The sequence below is a fragment of the Ochotona curzoniae genome, unplaced genomic scaffold (assembly GCF_017591425.1).
Source record: "Ochotona curzoniae isolate NIBS_2020 unplaced genomic scaffold, NIBS_Ocur_1.0 contig_3622, whole genome shotgun sequence".
Lineage (NCBI taxonomy): Eukaryota > Metazoa > Chordata > Mammalia > Lagomorpha > Ochotonidae > Ochotona > Ochotona curzoniae.
The window spans coordinates 26,301,631-26,319,406 of NW_024465926.1; the positions used below are offsets into that span (position 1 = coordinate 26,301,631).

Consider the following 17,776-nt stretch of genomic DNA (forward strand, 5'->3'; position numbering starts at 1 on the left):
AAAGCAGTCAAGGACAGCCCAAAGCCTTGGGTCCCTGCACCCACCTGGGAGACTGTCACTGTCCTGCACCGATGGATTTAGTGCATGGAGCCGATAATAACAGGCATGGACTCTGATGGTCAAAGCCGAAGTTTATTAGTGGCATCAGACTTTATACACTGAAAAGTTCTTAGATTCCCACCACTTACCAAAACTTAGTCCAGAGGCAACAGAAGAATTAAATAAGCCCATTACCGAGGCAGAGATTGAAGCAGTCATCAAGGATCTCCCATCAAAGAAAAGCCCAGGCCCAGACGGTTTCACTACAGAATTCTACAAAACATTCCAAACAGAACTAACCCCAATCCTCTACAAACTCTTCAAAACAATAGAAAAGGAAGCAACCCTTCCAAATTCATTCTATGAAGCCAACATTACCTTAATCCCAAAACCGGATAGAGAACCATCAGAGAAGGAAAACTACAGACCTCTCTCTCTGATGAACATTGATGCTAAAATCCTCAACAAAATCCTAGCCAATAGAACCCAAAAAATCATCAGACAGATCATTCATCTGGATTAAGTAGGATTCATCCCTGGAATGCAGGGATGGTTCAACATTCAGAAATCCATAAATGTGATACACCACATCCAAAAACTGAAAAACAAGAACCACATGATAGTATCAATAGACGCAGAAAAAGCTTTCTACAAAATCCAACACCTCTTCATGCTAAAAACTCTAAACAAGGTAGGCATAGAAGGAAAAATCCACAACATAATCAAAGCAATTTATGAAAAACCAAACGCCAGCATCATACTGAATGGAGAAAAGCTAGAACCCTTCCCGCTGAGATCTGGAACAAGACAAGGATGCCCACTATCTCCACTGCTATTCAACATAGTCCTAGAGGTACTTGCAGAGGCCATAAGACAAGAAAAAGAAATCAAAGGCATACAAATAGGAAACGAAGAAGTCAAGCTTTCATTATATGCAGACGACATGATCCTATATAGAGAAAAACCAAGAGACTCAATACAAAAACTGCTAGAACTTATACGAGAGTTTGGCAGAGTGGCAGGGTACAAAATTAATGAACAAAAATCAACAGCCATAGTGTACACAAACAGTCCCAAGATGGAAAAAGATCTAACCAGCAATATACCATTCAAAATAACAGAGGAAAGTATGAAGTATCTGGGAATAAATCTAACCAAAAGTGTAGGAGATCTATTCAAAGAAAACTACAAACCACTTAAAAAAGAAATTGAACAAGACCTCAAAAGATGGAATAACATCCCATGCTCCTGGATAGGCAAAATCAATATCATTAAAATGTCTATACTACCACAAGCAATATATATTTTCAACGCAATTCCAATCAAATTGCCCAAAACATTCTTCACGGAACTGGACACAATGATTCAAAAGTTCATCTGGAAACACAAAAAACCACGAATAGCTAGAACCATCCTAAAGAACAAGAAGTTAGCAGGGGGAATCACAGTTCCAGACCTCTGGACATACTATAGAGCAGTGGTTATCAAAACAGCCTGGTACTGGCACAAAGATAGAGAGGAAGATCAGTGGAACAGAATAGAAACACCAAAAGGGAACCCACACAGATACAGCCAATTAATCTTTGACAAAAAGACCAACGACAGTCCAAGCAAATGGGAAGGCCTCTACAGTAAATGTTGTCAGGACAACTGGCTGATAGCTTGCAGAAACAAAAAGATAGACCCGCATCTCTCACCATACACTAAGATCCAATCTACGTGGATAAAAGACCTAAACCTACATCCAGAAACCTTCAAACTCTTGGAAGAAAATGTAGGAAATACCCTGCAAGACCTAGGAATAGGTCCTGACTTTCTAAGAAGGACACCAAAAGCAATAGCAGTTAAGAACAGAATAAACAAATGGGACCTCATCAAACTAAGAAGCTTCTGTACAGCAAGGGAAACAATCAGCAAAGTAAAAAAGCAACCCACAGAATGGGAGAGGATCTTTGCGCACTATGTAGGGGATAGAGGGCTAATCTCCAGGATATACAAAGAACTTCAAAACAACCAAAAAACCAAAACAAACAAGCCACTCAAGAAATGGGCACAGGAAATGGGCAAACATTTCACAAAGGAACAAGCCCAAATGGCAAACAAACATATGAAAAAATGCTCCAATTCCCTGGCAATAAGGGAAATCCAAATTAAGACATCGATGAGATACCACCTAACACCAGTAAGATTGGCCCACATAAACAAGAACACCAACGACACTTGTTGGCGAGGATGTGGGGAAAAGGGAACCCTACTCCACTGCTGGTGGGGCTGCAGGTTGGTACAGCCTCTGTGGAAATCAGTATGGAGAACACTTAAACAACTTAAAATCTGCATACCATATGACCCAGCAATAGCACTCCTAAGAATATATCCAAAACACCTGTTTCATGACAAACCAACATTCACCCCTATGTTCATAGCAGCATAATCAGTAATTGCCAAAACATGGAAGCAACTGAAATGCCCATCAGCAGAAGATTGGATAAGAAAGCTTTGGTTCATCTATTCCATGGAATACTACTCAGCGATTAAAAATAAAGAAAATGCAGTTCTTTGTGGCTAAATGGGCCCAACTGGAAACTATAATGCTAAGGGAAATGAGCGAATCCCAAAAAGTTAGATACCACATGTTTGCTTTAATCTAACCTGTATAATTTTTCTTTTTTTTTTCTTTGTTTGTTTGTTTTTGAACCTGTCATTGATACTGTCTCAACCCATGTGTTTTGAAAAATTGAACATGCATTATTTCTAACATATTGTCTACTCAATACTATGTCAATTAATTCCATAACACTGTATATTGTTGCTGATGTTTTGTTGGGGCTTTTAACTGACCGAGACTTTACTCTGTTAGCTCTACCTTCAGACCAGAGAAGGTCGCCCCAAGAAGCCACTGAACTTATCTGGACAATAAGATGCTGGACTCTGTGCTAGGTATATGCTTGCAATGAAGGAATCTCAACTGAACTTGAACTGTGGTTATGCAGCAAGGTGGAGGAATCCACCATGGAGGGAGGGTTGTGGGAGGGGTGGAGGGAATCCCAGCGCCTATAAAACTGTTTCACATAATACAATGTTATTAACAATAAATAAAACAAAAATTTTAGGGATTTTTTTTTCATTAAAAAATGTGAAGGGCTGCCTTGCGGACCCAGAATGATTGCTCAGTGGCTAAATCCCCACCTTGCATGCACTGGGATCCCATATGAGCATCAGTTCATGTCTCAGCTGCTCCACTTTCCACCCAGCTCCCTGCTTGTGGCCTTGAAAAGCAGTCAAGGACAGCCAAAGCCTTGGGTCCCTGCACTCACCTGGGAGACTGTCGCTGTCCTGCAGCGATGGATTTGGTGCATGGAGCCGATAATAACAGGCATGGACTCTGATGGTCAAAGCCAAAGTTTATTAGTGGCATCAGACTTTAGACACTGAGGGTCATACAGGATAAGGGAGGAATTATTGAGCTTATCAACAAACCCATCAACTGTTTCTATGCTTTTGTTTGGAACTCCTTTTGTTTTGTATATTCCACCAAGTGTTCTCATACACATGTGGTCCACTCAACTGTTATACAAAAGGTATCCATTTGGTTGTTATCATACAAATATTATCCAATCAATTGTAATCAATTGTAATCCTGTGCTCGCTGACTTTCTAGGGTAACAATGTCCTCCTACAGTCAATCAGCAGTTGGAAGATCTTTCTATCTCTTCTTCTCTCTAAATCTGCCTTTCCAATAAAAAAAAAAAATCTTAAAAAAAAGTGCTGCTTTTGCAGGGCTGCCGGTGTGACTCCTGCCACTGTGAGCACTTGCACACACATTTGCTCAGGCCAGATTTTTTCCTTCCGGCCACCTTCCAGCCACCTTCCGGCCACTGTACTAGGCCCACCAGGAGACAAATGCAAAGGGTGCTGGGACCCAAGCCCAAGGCCAGCTTTCCCACTGTCAGCTCTGGGGACAGCACCAAATGAAACAAGCACACCGATACCTGCCTGCCCCTCCACCTGCTGCCCACAGCCACCAGAACAACTCAGGGTGGCCCCACTCTCCTGGTGCTCCCCCTGGCTCCCATTCTACCTCTGGCCCAGTCCAGGAACACACACACACTGAACCCAGGCCACTCTTGACCCAGACGCTGACCTGGCCCCTCCTGGTACACAAGGGTGAGCCAGCATGGAGAGGTTTCCCAAGAGCTCAATGGAAACCCAGGCCTGGTAAACATGGCTCTCAAGGATCTAATTAGGCCACTTCCTGGGCAACGGCCGGCAGGATGGGAGCTATGGACAATAGGCAACCCTGGGCACAGGGACTGTGGCCCACCGAAGGACTTCAGCCAGCTCATGGGACAAGCTGGGTAGTGTGAGACCAGGCTGGGAGCCAAGGATCCATTTCTCACCCCTGGAGGGATTGCCCAGGCAGGCAGCTCCACTGGCCAGCTTTCAATCAGCAGCCCCACCACCTTCCCCCACCCCAAGCCAAAGCCAGAGGTCCCCCGTTATCAGCCAGGCACCAACTCCACAGCCAAATGAAGGTACCCCCCACACTGGGTTCTGTTATATATGGAACCAAATCCTGTCCCCTTCATCCCCACCTCTACCCCTACTGTCCTGGCCTCATTAGACACCGAGCCCTTAACCTGAAGACGTTGTGTACCTGCAGACCCCCCACCTGCAGTCACACTCCCTATCTAACCTGGCAGGGGAGCAGTTTAGCGGGAGAAGCCTCCACCATGGTCCAGTAGGGCAAGGCTGTGTTTGACGTCTGCTGAGCCCCACCCCATCCCACTACACTGAGGCCCCTGGTTCTGGTGCCATGCACCCCAAATCTGGCTAAAAAATCTCCCTATGAGAATCCTACTGGGACTTCCGTTGACTAAGGAAAAGAGGTGATGCTCTGTGAGGGGCCCAGAGCCGCAGGCACACCTCTGAGCAGCAGAGAATCGACGGGGACGGGGCCTGCCAGGAGCCCAACCCCTGGATGCAGCTGTACCTGACGCCCAAGGTAACAGCAGATATTTGAAGGCCACAGGGTGATCACCAGCCATGAAAACACTCTGCCTTTCTGTCACTTGTCACTCCCCATGCCAAGATCCACACCAGGCATCCTGAGCCAGATTGTGTCTAGGGTTGATGGGTCTGAAGTCAGAGGGAGGAGGGCCCCGCTCCCCAAGAAGGTGAGAGGGGCATTCTGCAGACACATCGTGCCCTGGCTATATCCTCCTCTGGACACCTTATATCTCCTCCCAGTTATCTGCGGTCCCCATGACCCAGGCCCCAGCAGGCTAGAAAACACCCTGGACTGCAGGTACCTGGATTCACGGGGTGCTCCACCCTCAGGGGGTGCGACCTCTACTCAGGAGGGGAGTCAGGCAGCCTACATGAATACTCGGACATAAACATACTTCTCTTGTACATCCAGGTGCCCTTGGTGGGCTCGGAGAGGCTCCCAGTTCTTCACAGACTCTACAGGACTCCTTCCACGTTGCCTGGTACTATGACATCCTCAGCCCCGTGCCACCTGCCCTGAGGTCTTCATCCCCACTCCCATGTCACCAATGCAGGATCTCACAGCGCCCAGATGGAGAGCTAAGCGTGGAAAACATGCCATCTGGAGGGGGCGGGGTCGCCCTCCATCTGCCCACCATGATGCTGTAGCCAGAAATCTCCTCACCTCCGCAGGCCCAGCCCTCCACTTCCCTCTCAGCGCTGGGGCTCTGGCCACAAGGGCAGGAGGCCAACAGACCTCCCCAAGGACCCAACCACCGGGCCTCTGCCTTGCCAGGGCAAGGAGGCCACAGAGACCCAGCACCGCCTTCTCCAGGAAGTTCTCGGAGCTCCACCCCACACGCCCTCTCCTCCCTCCCCTGCAACTGAGCAGGACCTTGGGCTTCTGGCCAAGGTTCCGGGCTGAGCCCTGAGGCCCACTGTGAGGAGGAGGTAGGGACTTCACAGGGGCCCTAGCTGTTGCAGGAGAGGACCAGGTCCAGGCCACACCCAGCTTTCTGCATAAGGTCACCACTTCCTCATCCACGTGGTACCAGCGGGAACCCCGGCCTGGTTTCTGCCAGCTGAGCCCCAGCAGGGCCCAGAGCTCCGATGGCCTCAGAAAGCGGAAGTAGGGGTCTAGGGGCGTGGAGAGGCGGTTGCCAGGCAGACCTGCAGAGAGCAGAAGCAACCACACAGCACGCAGGCAACTAGGCATAAGCTTGGTCAGGGCCCTGAGACTGTGGGGCACCCCTACTAGGGAGATAATAGGCCACAGGCATCCCCAGAAGCACCTTAACTGTTGCCAGCCCACAGGGGAGCCCGAGGAAATCCCTGGGGACCTTGCCACCCCACACTCTTACTGGCATTCAAAGGGCCATCCCCCACCCCGGTCCTGGCCCCAGGCCTCAGATGAATTGCCATTCCATATGGGTGCTAGTTCAAGTCCCAGCTGCTCCACTTCCATTCCAGCTCCCTGCCAACACAGGAGGAAAACAGCAGAAGATGGCCCAAGTGTTTCAGACCCTGCCGCCCACATAGGAGATCAGGATGAAGCCACTGGTTCTTGGCTTCAGTCTGACCCAGCACTGGTCGTTGGGGCCATCCGGGGAGTGAAACAGCAAATGGAGGCTCGCTCTCACTCTTTTATCAATAACTCTTTCAAGTAAAATAAATAAACAAAATAACAGCTGAGGCTCCCGGTACCTGAGCCACAGCCAGCACTGCCCCCCTAGAACCTCCAGATACCAGGCTTGCAGCCTGGAGATCTTTGTTCTAATCCCAGTTCTGCCAAGCACCTACGTTGTGCCCCTTGTGTGACCCGGGCCTTGATTTCCCCTCTTCTAAAGGAGTGCCTGAGTCAGACCACTGTGGCGAGTTCTGGGAAGTTTCACAATGCAGTGGAGGCAGAGTGGGGCTTAGCAGGGCCTCTGCACCTCAAACCCACCGTCCACTTCACTGCTGTGGTCAAGCACCACTGGGATGCTCTCTCTCCTCTAAGCACACCCATTGCGTGGGCTTTCAGAGTGGCCTTTAAGACATCACCCAGGGGTAGGGGTGGCTCAATAGACCAGTATTCCACCTTGCAGCACTGGCATCCCATATGGTTGCTGGATTGTGTCCCATCCACTCCTCTTCAGATCCAGTCTCCTGCTTATTGCCTGGGAAAGCAGTGGAGGATGGCTCAGGTCTTTAGGACCTTGCATCTGTATAGGAGACTTAGAGGCTCCTTGTTCCTTGCTCCAGATAAGCTCAGCTCCGGCCATTGCAGCCATTTGGGTAGTGAGCCAACTGATGAAAGACCTCTCTCTCTCTCTGTAAATCTGCCTTTCAAATAAAAATAAATAAATCTTCAAAAAGAAAAGCTGTCTGGAGCCTCGCATCCCACAGAGAGGGCCTAGTCAAGTCTCTACTTCTCCATTCCCCATCCAGCTTACTGCTGATGCCCATTAGGTTTGCTAGGTCACATGCCAGTTCTTCTAAATATTTACTTTGAAAAGCAAAGCAACAAGGAGCTCTTCCATCCACTGGTTCATTCCCTAAATGGCTGCCAATGGCCAGAACTAGACCAGGCTAAAGCCAGCAGCCTGTCCATTTAGGTCTCCCATGTGGGTAGCAGGAAGTCCAAGGACTTGGGCCAGCTTCCACTGCTTTCCCAGGCACATTAAAAGGGAGTTAGACTGGAAATTGTTCAGCCAGGACTTGAACCAATGCTTCAACACAAGTTGCAAATGGCAGCTGAACCCCCACTGTGCCAACAACCCAAGCGCTCTCCTGGTACCTGCTGCAGAAGTCCGTCCGTCTGTCCGTCCATCCATCCATCCATTCATCTCAAGAGGGCTGTCTGTATGCATTCCTGCAACAGGCATGCATTGGCACCTCCTACATGCCAAGCATCAGGTCAGACACCAAGAGGAAAATGCTTAGGGCACAGGGCCCTGTGAGGCAGAAACCTCAGTGCCACACCCACCAGGAGTGTGCCAGAGCTCTCCATAGCCAGCGTACAGTCCACAGTACTAATTAACGGAAAAAGCAAGCAGACTGCCTGGGAGAGCATCTGTATTTCCCCTCCATCCTTGCCTGAAGTTCCACCATTAGGGATTCATTTCATTAAGCATCAGCATCACCCGGTTTGCCAGGCTGCCCTTAACATGGAAATACTGCCACCTCTAAGTCCCCGCCCCAGGTAACAGATCTCTGAGCTCTTTCCTTGATAAGCAAGAACAGAGGGGAATGGCCTGCCAGACTTCAGAGGCCCCCTCCCTGTGTGGGGTGGGTCCTGCCACTGATGTCACACCAGTCCAGCTCCTCCCCACAAGACAACAGGCCCATCCGTGATGGTGAGGTCCATTCCAGGTAGAGAGGTGGGAAAAGAGACCACCTCACAGGCCCTTGAGTGACCCTCGTCCCTGCAGGAAGAAAGGAAGGAAGGGTGTGGGTCTGAGTCTTCCTCCAATCCTACTTTTAGCCCAGTTTTAACAAGCAGCCGGAGGCAGGCAGGCATTCAGCCCAGCAGTTACAGCGCTGTGTGGGAAGCCCATGGCCCAGAGTCGTGTCTCTGGGCTGGAGGCCTGCCTCCACTTCCAATTTTGGTTTCCTACTGACATGAGTCCTGGAAAGCAACAGGTAATGGAGTGATGGAGAAAATGCTCAAGTTCCTGTTACCCTCATGGAAGACCCAGACAGAACTCCAAGATCTTGGCTAAAGCTTGGCCCACCCTTGGCTGGCTGGCTGGCTGGCTGGCTGGCTGGCTGGCTGGCATGTGCGTGTTTCTCTTGGCCTTTCTTTTCTAACACTTTATTTATTTTACTTGAAAGTCAGAGTTACAGAGACACATCTTCCATCCATTGGTTCACCCTCCCACTGGGGCCAGAACTGGACCAGCACAAAGCTGACAGGAGCTTCTTTTGGGTCACCCACATGGGTCCAGAGGCCCAAGGACCTAAGCCATCCTCCACTGCTTTCCCAGGTAATAGGCGGGAACTGGATCAAAGCGGACCAGCTGGGATATGAACCAGCCCCCACATGAGATGCCAATGCAACAGGCAGAGAGTTAGCCAGCTATGCCCCCCCACTGGTCCTTCTTTGCCTTCAAACAGATAAAGTTAATAACAATTTCTGAAACAGCATAGTGTGGAAGCAAGCTGGAGCCAAAATATGTGCAAGAACAATTTCCAGAGAACAAGAAGCTTCGAGGGAATCCTCACTTAACTCCAGCTGGACAAGGCCTTCCTGACAGATTGATCACTCCATCACACAGAAATCAAAACTTACTAGATAGTGAAAAAGACCAAAGCCAAATGATCTACCAACCGATCACTGTTCCCATGCGTACCGCAAAAGGCGTCTCTGCATAGCATAGAAGGAGCTCTTACATGTCAAAAACAAACAGCCAGGGCAGACATGAAGATGTCCTCATCCTGTCACCCTGTGCCTGGGCCCAATGCCAGGATCTGCCTTCTAATCCGGCTTCTTGCTAATGCGCCTGGGAGACAACCAATGGTCCAAGTGCTTGGGCTCTGCCAGCCACATGGGACACCTGGGTGAAACTCTGGGCTCAGCCCAGGCTGCTGCAGGTCTACAAACAAGCACATGGAAGGTCTCTGATTCTCACTCATTTCAGATAAATACACACAGAGACACACACAAGTAATCCGAATGGCACTTACACATTTGGAAAGAAGCTGGGTTCACCAGCATTGAGAGGGATGTAAGTTACAGTTCCTGTGGAGTTCCATGTGACTGACATGACCAGGAAGGACCGAAGCATCTCCCTAACCTGTGCAGAAACAGTCAGGCTCCAGGGACAGGGACGTGCGTGGGTAATCACTAAGACTCCAGTGACAGGGACATGTGTGGGTAATCACTCAAGCTCCAGGGACATGGACGTGCGTGGATACAACTGCAGGGATGGCAGGTCAGTGTTCACAGAGCCATTGGGTTCTCCCCCAAGCCTGGGTCTTCCACAGCTCCGCACAGTGACCCATCCTCCTGACAAGTCCATCATAGGAACCGGCACCTGTACAACCTTCCCATCCTTAGCATGTGGCGGGAGACAGCATCAGCATGGCAGTTTTGTGTGTGTCTACCATGAGCCACCCCAGCCAGGGAGTGAAAAGCCCATACAGCGGAGGCATGCCTGGACTGAGAAGTCATGAACCCAAGCTCCAAGACTTCACCACACTCTGCCAGTGGCATGGGCAAAGCTCACGTCTCACTTTCACTTTCTATTCTGAGGGCTACACTGTATATGCAACTAGCAGTAGCCTACACAGTAAAACAGAATCCTGGAGCTATTGGGGCCAAGGGACCTGGCCAGCCCTGGGCCTCAATTTCCCCTTTTGACCAAAGGGGAATATATACTGAGAGTACCACACAGGTCTCTGAGAATTCCTGGAAGGGACATGGGCAAAGAGTTGAGTCCACACCTGGGGTGCCTAGGGTTGGCAGACAGAACTTTGGAGGTACAGAGGTAAGCAGAACTGCACCCTCTTCCCCGCTTCCACGTAGCCTCCTCCTACCTTATGCCTGGGCTAGCCTGTGGCATTGCAGGAGGGGACAGTGGTCAGTGCTCAGATCCATGAGCTGCAACAAAGACTGACCCCTGTGTGTAAGACCTAAAAGAGCAGTTTCCCACTCACAGCCTAGGTCACGGGCAGGCGGGGATGCCGGCCTGGGTCCCAGGGACCTCCCAGGAGCATTCCCAGAGAGCCACAGGTCCTCACTCCTAAGCTTTCCCGGCTGCAGACAGGAAGGAAAGAGTAGCATCCAGAAAAACGACATGGGCTCTGCAGCCCCGAGCCCAGAGAGCGCCCAGGCAGAGCACCCCTGCGGCTGGCCTCCCCACCCTGACAGCCTGCACAGCCAGGTGCAGCTGCTCCAGGGGAACTGATGGGCCAGGAAACCCAGAATTTGGATTTGAATCTGGGCCTGCCCAGCTTCCTGTGACCCTGCATCTGCAACCACTGGGGTGTACCCTGCCCCACAGTGAGAGCATCCCAGCAGTCACGGGCCCAAGCGGTGCTAGGCTTGCGGCCTCCCTTCCCTCTTTAAAAACTCCCTGCATTCACAGGCAAATGAATGGTCTGAACAAGTCCTATAAGAATGCAGCTTGCTGAGCAAAATGCAGCTCAACATTTCCCAGTGATTCAGGTCCCCAGAACCCATCCTCCCCGGAATCCCAAGGGAACCTCCTCGAAGACCGCTGTCTAGGACTCCTTCCTCTCCTCCGACAACCCCAGGCAGCTCCTCAGATCCCTCCACCATCTCTACGTGTCACAGGATGGACATCAGCCCATGCACCTGCTTGTGGGCCAGGCAGTGGTGAGGGGCTTGCAGGACAGAGCTGGTCCACACATGTGCTCTTGGGCAGTCTGCAGGCTGGGAAGGAAGCAGCCTGTAGGAAAGACAGCAGGCCCCCAAGGCTTCTCCCTGCGGTCTCCTGCTGTTCCCACGCACCTGCCCAGGCACCCGGCTGCACCGGCAAGGCAGGGTGGGGAGAGAACCCTCGGGCAGTCCCCACACCACCTCTCACCAGCTGTGCAACTCAGAGGCACGCACTCTGCCTTCTCTGGCCCTGATTTTTCCATAGCACAGGAAAGGCTCCCAGGGTTTGTGACCAGCAGAGAGGTCAGCCATAAAGGGGCCAGTGGGAGAGGTACGTACCCAACAGGACCCAGCAGCCTGGACCACCCACAACCCCATCCCAACAGGATTCCTGAAGCCACTGCCTGGCACCAGTGGTCAGAGCACCCAGTGCTTACCCACGATGCTGAGTCCCAGACCAAGGCCAAGGGAACACATGAGGGGTGGGGGCGGCCTCCCTGATGAAACCAGACAGAGCTGGGATGAGCCCCCATGTGGAGGTAACCATCCCTGCCCGGCCTCCCCCCACCAAGTCACAGCTCTGCCTGCCGGAACTGCACCCTCACAGCGGCCTCATACAACTGGCCCCTGCCCCCGGCCCTGGCCCTGCCCCCACCCACTCTCTCCTTCCTCCTACAAACTCTTGTCTTCTGGCACAGGGCTAGCAGGGGTATTTCCTGTGTATACAGCATCCCCTTTCCCTCCAAGCACATTCCAACCCCATGGGTAGCCCTCCCCAGGGCTCCCACACTTATCTGGGACCCCAAAACACCCAACCCGGTCCTTGCTTACCCCCTGGCCCAAAACCTTCTCCATAGCCTTCCTGGTGGCTGTGTGATTTGACCTATTTCGCTTCCCCAAAGAAGCCCCACCCATTTCATCTCCAGGCTCTGGCAAGTGGCGCCCGCCCTTCAGACCAGCCTCCACAATCACCACCTCCAGAAAGGCAGCCCATTTGCTTCCAGATCAGGCCCTAGTTTCCTTGGAACCTGCACCTCCCAGCAATACACTGGCTGCACCATGCAGTGCTTGCCCAAGGCTGAGCCATCTGTCCCTGCCCCACTGGGTACATAAGGGCTACCTAGACCCCTTCCTGCATGGAACTGCCAGTCAAGGGCAGGGCCCCAACACTGGCAACCCCTGCCCTACCTGCATGGGCTTTGGCAGGCATCTGCATCTCAAGACTCAGTTCTCCACCTGAACAATGGAGATAAAACCACCCTCCTCTCTCACCCCAGGCATGGACTCACAATGAAATCATCTCACAGCTACAAAATATCTTTATAAACTCCCAGGCCACATGTGGTAAAGACTCCTCTAGCTGCTGGGAAATGGGCAGCATTTCCCTGGACCCCTAGCCACTAAGCACTCATTGGGCTCCTGACCTACTTGGGGTAGGAATGGGGGTGTGGGTAGGGGCAAGTGCAGCTTACAGTGTGTGTGCTGGGGAGCCAGGGGGACGTGTATGGCACCAAATAAGCTGGACAGTGAGAATAATGAATGCCAGGACAAGCAATGATGCAGCCGTAGCCTGGACCACAGAGAAGGTGGGAGAGGTGAGGGCTCAATGCGACAGTGTGGCTCGAAGATCAGAAACACGTCACACATCCAGGCTCTACCCCTGGCCAGCTGCTGTGACCCCAGCACTGGCATGTTCTGGTTCTTACTGTCTGAAGGGACTGGAAATGGTCCCTAAAGCATAGAGGCTGGAACACAGCAAGGGTCACCACCTGGAGTCCTCCCAGCCAGCTCCCGCAGCTGCTGGAACAGGCAGCATGGACGTGCTGCAAGTCTCCCACTGCTGGCAGCCTCTCCAGCCAGCTCCCAAAAGTTGGTTCCTCTCTTTGCCTACTGTCCTGTCCACAGGCAGGGAGGCTGGGGTGGCTAGGGATGCACAAGAGCCGGCCTCCACCCTCTCCCCAGGGGCCAGGGCGGTGACTCCTGGGGAGTCTGGGTGTTTCAAAGGCAGCCACTGCCCCATTAGCCCAGGCCCCTATTAGAGCAGCGTCTCCCAGTCGACTTCAAAGGACTCCTCCTTCAGCAGACAGTTCTTGGAGGCAGGTGTGGGAGGCCAGGAGCAGGTGGGCAGAAACCAGAGTGAGCCAGGCTGCCGGCAGAGGTGGGGAGGACAAAGTAGAAAGAAGAGGGGTGTCCCCAGGGAACAGCAGCAGGGACAGGCTCCAAATCCACACCCATCTCCGTGTGGGAGACCGGGGGAAGGGATCACAGACAGGGAGGATCAGGAAAACACATGCAAGCCCCGAGGCTGGGAGCTCTCTGGACACTCTCTCCCAAGCCCCCAGTCTCTCCCAGCAACACCAGTTATGCTAGCAAGCATGGTAGACTCAAGTCTGTGGGGTCCAAGCCAGTCCAAGAGAGCCACCCAGAGGGGGCAGCTGGGCAGTCTCACGGGCCAGGAAAGGCCAAGAGTTGGACTGAAAACTGGAACACCTGCCACTCAGACCTCAATTTGTCCCCACTTTTCTCCCAGGCCCAGTGGCAGGGGTAGATGGAGCGACAGAGATGAATGGAAGATGATGGGCCGATGCAGAAGGGATTCGCAGGAGGCGGCTCCCACTGGTGTGCCCCATCCCCACAGAGCAGCAGGTCTCCCAGAGGAGGAGTCCCTCCACAGGGGACACAAGTCACAGCGCTGGGGGAGGGGCAGGAAAGGACCAGTGGAGGGCCAGATACAATAAGACCTTGGAAGCCAGGGGGTTGACACCCGACCCTGACCCGAGGGCTGAGGGCTGCACGAGAGAATGTTGGAGCTGGTGTCAGTCAACCCCTCCCTCAGCCAGACAACAGCTTTGCCCACAGCACAGACCTGAGCCCCGGGGACCAGCAAACCAGCAACACAGACACTGGAGACAGGGTGGCAGGTAGCAGCTGGAAAGCTCAACCCCAGGTGTCTTAGGGAGAAAGGACACCGAGAGAAGCGAGTTTCAGTCTAGGGCTCACCATTCACGCTGCCTGGGCCCTTCCAGAAAAGAGCTGCCAGGAGGAGCTCAGGGAGCAGGGCATCTGTGCCCAAGGTTGGGTATGGCCCAGCCCTGACATGAAACAGCTGGCTGTGAAACTCGTGGGCAGATCAAGCTGGATGCCTAGAGCTAGCCAGGGGCACCATGTCATCCTCCTGGGAGGACGGGGGTGGGGGCAGCTGGCAGGATTCCCCCACCCACAGGCTGGAGAGCTCCCGTCACTGCAGGGCCACCTGTCAGCCACAGCTCTCGAGTCTGGGGCTTCAGGGACATGTTCTGTACATCTTGTCTTCCCACTAACCAACCTGAGCACTGCCATCCACTCCATTTTACAGATAGGAAAACAGAGAAACAGAACAAACGGGTAACCCAAGCTAGGAGGGGTCCCTTCAGTCCAGCTCCACACAGGTTCAGCGCCCCCAGGGGCATCCGGGCTCTCCCCTCCAAGGCAGAGGATGTCATCCACCAAACAACCCCTCCTGCCAGGGTGGCAGCTCCCCTCATCGGACACGAGATGACAGCATTGCTTCCTGTTTGCAACTGGCTAATCCCCGTGCAGGAGGGAGACGGCAGAGTGGGCTGGACCAGGGCACAGTTGGGCGGCAGACAGAGGCATGCTCTGCATGAAGACCCTGCCTCTCAGGCTTCTGCTGAGGCATCACTGATGCCACTGCCACGCAGCTCCCAGCCACACGGGTCTCCTTAAGCCAACAAACGCCTCTCTCCTACCCCTGAGACCCGACCTCATGGTGGGCTGCACCGGGCAGCTGTGATCCAGGCACCCTGTGCGGCACACGCTTCCTGCTGCCCCAGAGGCCCAGGGCCTTCTCTATCCAGGCAACAGCGTCACAATGGGCTGGGAAATGCTGCTGTCGCCCAGCTGCAGCAAGCATGTGTGACCCTTGTCCACTTCCTCCAAGTTAGGGAGGTTGGGGAAGTCCAGCACCAAGGGACTCCCAGTGATGGGGGATGGCAAGGCACAGCAAGTCCCCGACCCAGCCCAAATGGGCCAGAAGACACAGTCCAACCGGGGCATGAGACCCCTCCCTCGACCCCGCCACCAATAGCTTGAGCTGACCCTCACCCTGCCGTGGGGCTCCTGTTCCCAGCAGAGGGCACCACCTAGAGACAGTGACCCACCGCCCCACCTCGGTGCTGCCCCGCACAGCCCTGACCTCAGGTGTGGTAGCTGAGTACACCTGTGTTGCATCTAAACACATACTGCAAAGATAATCCTCCCCAGGGCCTCTGCCTTCTCCCCTATGAAGTGGGGGCAGCAGTAAAGGGAGAGAGGAACAAATCAAAAGCTAGACACTGTTCAGGGGAGGGAACGGTCCCCAGAGCCCAGCAGGCCAGCCCCTTTACCCTCTCATCTCCTCTTGAGAAATACCTATGACCTGCATACAGGAGGCTCACCCCTGCCCACCTTATGTGGGTACCGTTCCCACCCCACTCCCCAGGGCCCCCGAGGACAACCCCAGCCAGCTGATGCCATGACACCCAACCGCCAGCTCCATGCAGCCCTGGCTTCTCCATAAAACCACCTGACCCCTGTCGTGTCCACCCCTCCTCATTCTGAGGGCCACAGGCAAGCCCAGAGCCTGCCCTACCCCCTCGCCACCAGGAGCCACAGGAAGTCCAGGGCTCCCTGGAGGTGGGTGGGCACCGATGCCAAACTGCGGGGCCCCAGACGCAGCACTTCCCGCCAGCCGCTTCACACTTCCTCCAAATTCACTCGCCCAAGTGTCTCCTTCGTGTGCATGTCGGCAGCACATCCGTGACCCTGCAGAATCAGCAGTCTCTTTAGAGACACCCAGACCCACCCATTTGTGGGCCACCTTCACGTCCTCTCCCCGTCTCCCCCAGGGCCAGCTAGTGGGGAAGCCCCCAGGCCCAGTACCCTGTCCCTGAATTCACTGTAACAATGCAGGAAGGAGACACCTGCTACCAGTATCCTAGTGCTCAGAGGAGCTCAAGGGCCTCCACAGTGCTCCCAGGGGCTCCACAGTGCTCCCAGGGGCTCCACAGTGCTCCCAGGGGCTCCACAGTCCTCCTAGGGCCCTAGAACAGGGGGCCTCCACCTCAGGGACAGCTCAGTTCTGACGCAGGCACTGCCCACTCTGAGAGCCTTTTGTTTGTTGGCTGTCATTTGTTTTTTATAAAATAAGTTGAACTGCCCTGCCCTCGCCACGGTCAGCTTTGAGGAAAGTGAAGTGCACTTGTAAATACACAATCACAGGGCCGAGCCCATGGCATCAACGGGTGAAGTGCCACTACAAGCACAGGTGTCCCACACGGGCACCAGTCCATGTCCCAGCTACTCCACTTCTCACCCAGATCCCCGCTAACGCATCTGGGAAAGCAGCGGAGGACAGTCCAAATGTTTGGGCCCCTACACCCACGTGGGAAACCCCGGAAGAAGCTCCTGGCTTTGGCCTGGCCCTGCCCTGGGTGTTGCAGCCACCTGGTGAGTGAATGAGCAGAGAGAAGATCTTTCTCCATGTAACTTTCAAATAAATAAATCTTTACAAACACATACACACACAGAGCACTGAGACGACACACACGGATGTCTGAGTGCAAGAGAACACATCTACTTACTGAGAACAACAAGCAGAAGGAGCCGGGCCAGCCCACACCACAGCAGTACGGGGCGCCTGCTCATCCGGATGGGAGCCAGCCACAAGTTGTGTCTTCCCCATTTCCAGGAGCCAAACTCCCTGGCCAACCTAGCTCAGCCCTCTCCCAGCCAGGCCCACAGGCCCAGCCGCCTGCCTCTGCCTGGAACTACAGGGCCTGCCCTGCCCCACCCTCCACCCCGGGGGTGCTGCTGACAGCACAGCCCCCACATCCACTTACCTGGTTCTGCAGGGACCCACTGCTGCAGCGGGGTGGGGTCGGCGCCAACAAGAGGGTGGTCTGATCCGCGTCTGGCCTTCCCCAAGGCCCTGTCCAGATCACACAAGGGAAGGCTCTGTCGCCCCGCTACCTACCGCTAGTGAGTCACATAGGGGACCTGCCACTTCCTGCTCCCGGCGGGCAGGCGGCTGGCTGCCACAGTGGCTACAGCGGGGGGCCTCAGCTAAGCCCTGAGATGGGTGCAGGCCAGGGGAGGGGGGGTGCCTCTCTCAGCCGCAGCTGAGCCCTCCCCAGGAGCGAGGAGGGCCAATGACTTCATGGAAATTTGAAGCTTGAAACTGGAACAATTTTGAAAAAAAAAAAAAAAAAAAAAACAGCAAGTACCAAAAACCTCCATTAGTAGCTCCCAGATGTGTGATCCACGCAGAGCGTAAGTGCACCCTTAATGAGCTTTCAGACAAGCAACCTGGCTCCGTGCCGCCACCCTGCTCGACCATGCAGACACAGCCACCTTTGCCTTCCTGGGACTCGGTTTCCCCATCTGTGT

General features: G+C 53.5%; 1 protein-coding gene across 2 annotated transcripts in view; it reads right to left on the bottom strand.

The window, feature by feature from the left end:
- ADCY7 (adenylate cyclase 7) overlaps positions 1–17,398 on the bottom strand; it is a 37,839-nt gene extending 20,441 nt beyond the window's left edge. For both annotated transcript variants that reach the window (XM_040982733.1, XM_040982732.1), the window contains exon 1: positions 17,230–17,398. The gene's annotated coding sequence lies outside the window, so the exon portion shown is untranslated. The remainder of the gene's footprint in view (positions 1–17,229) is intronic.
- Positions 17,399–17,776: the final 378 nt, after the last annotated feature.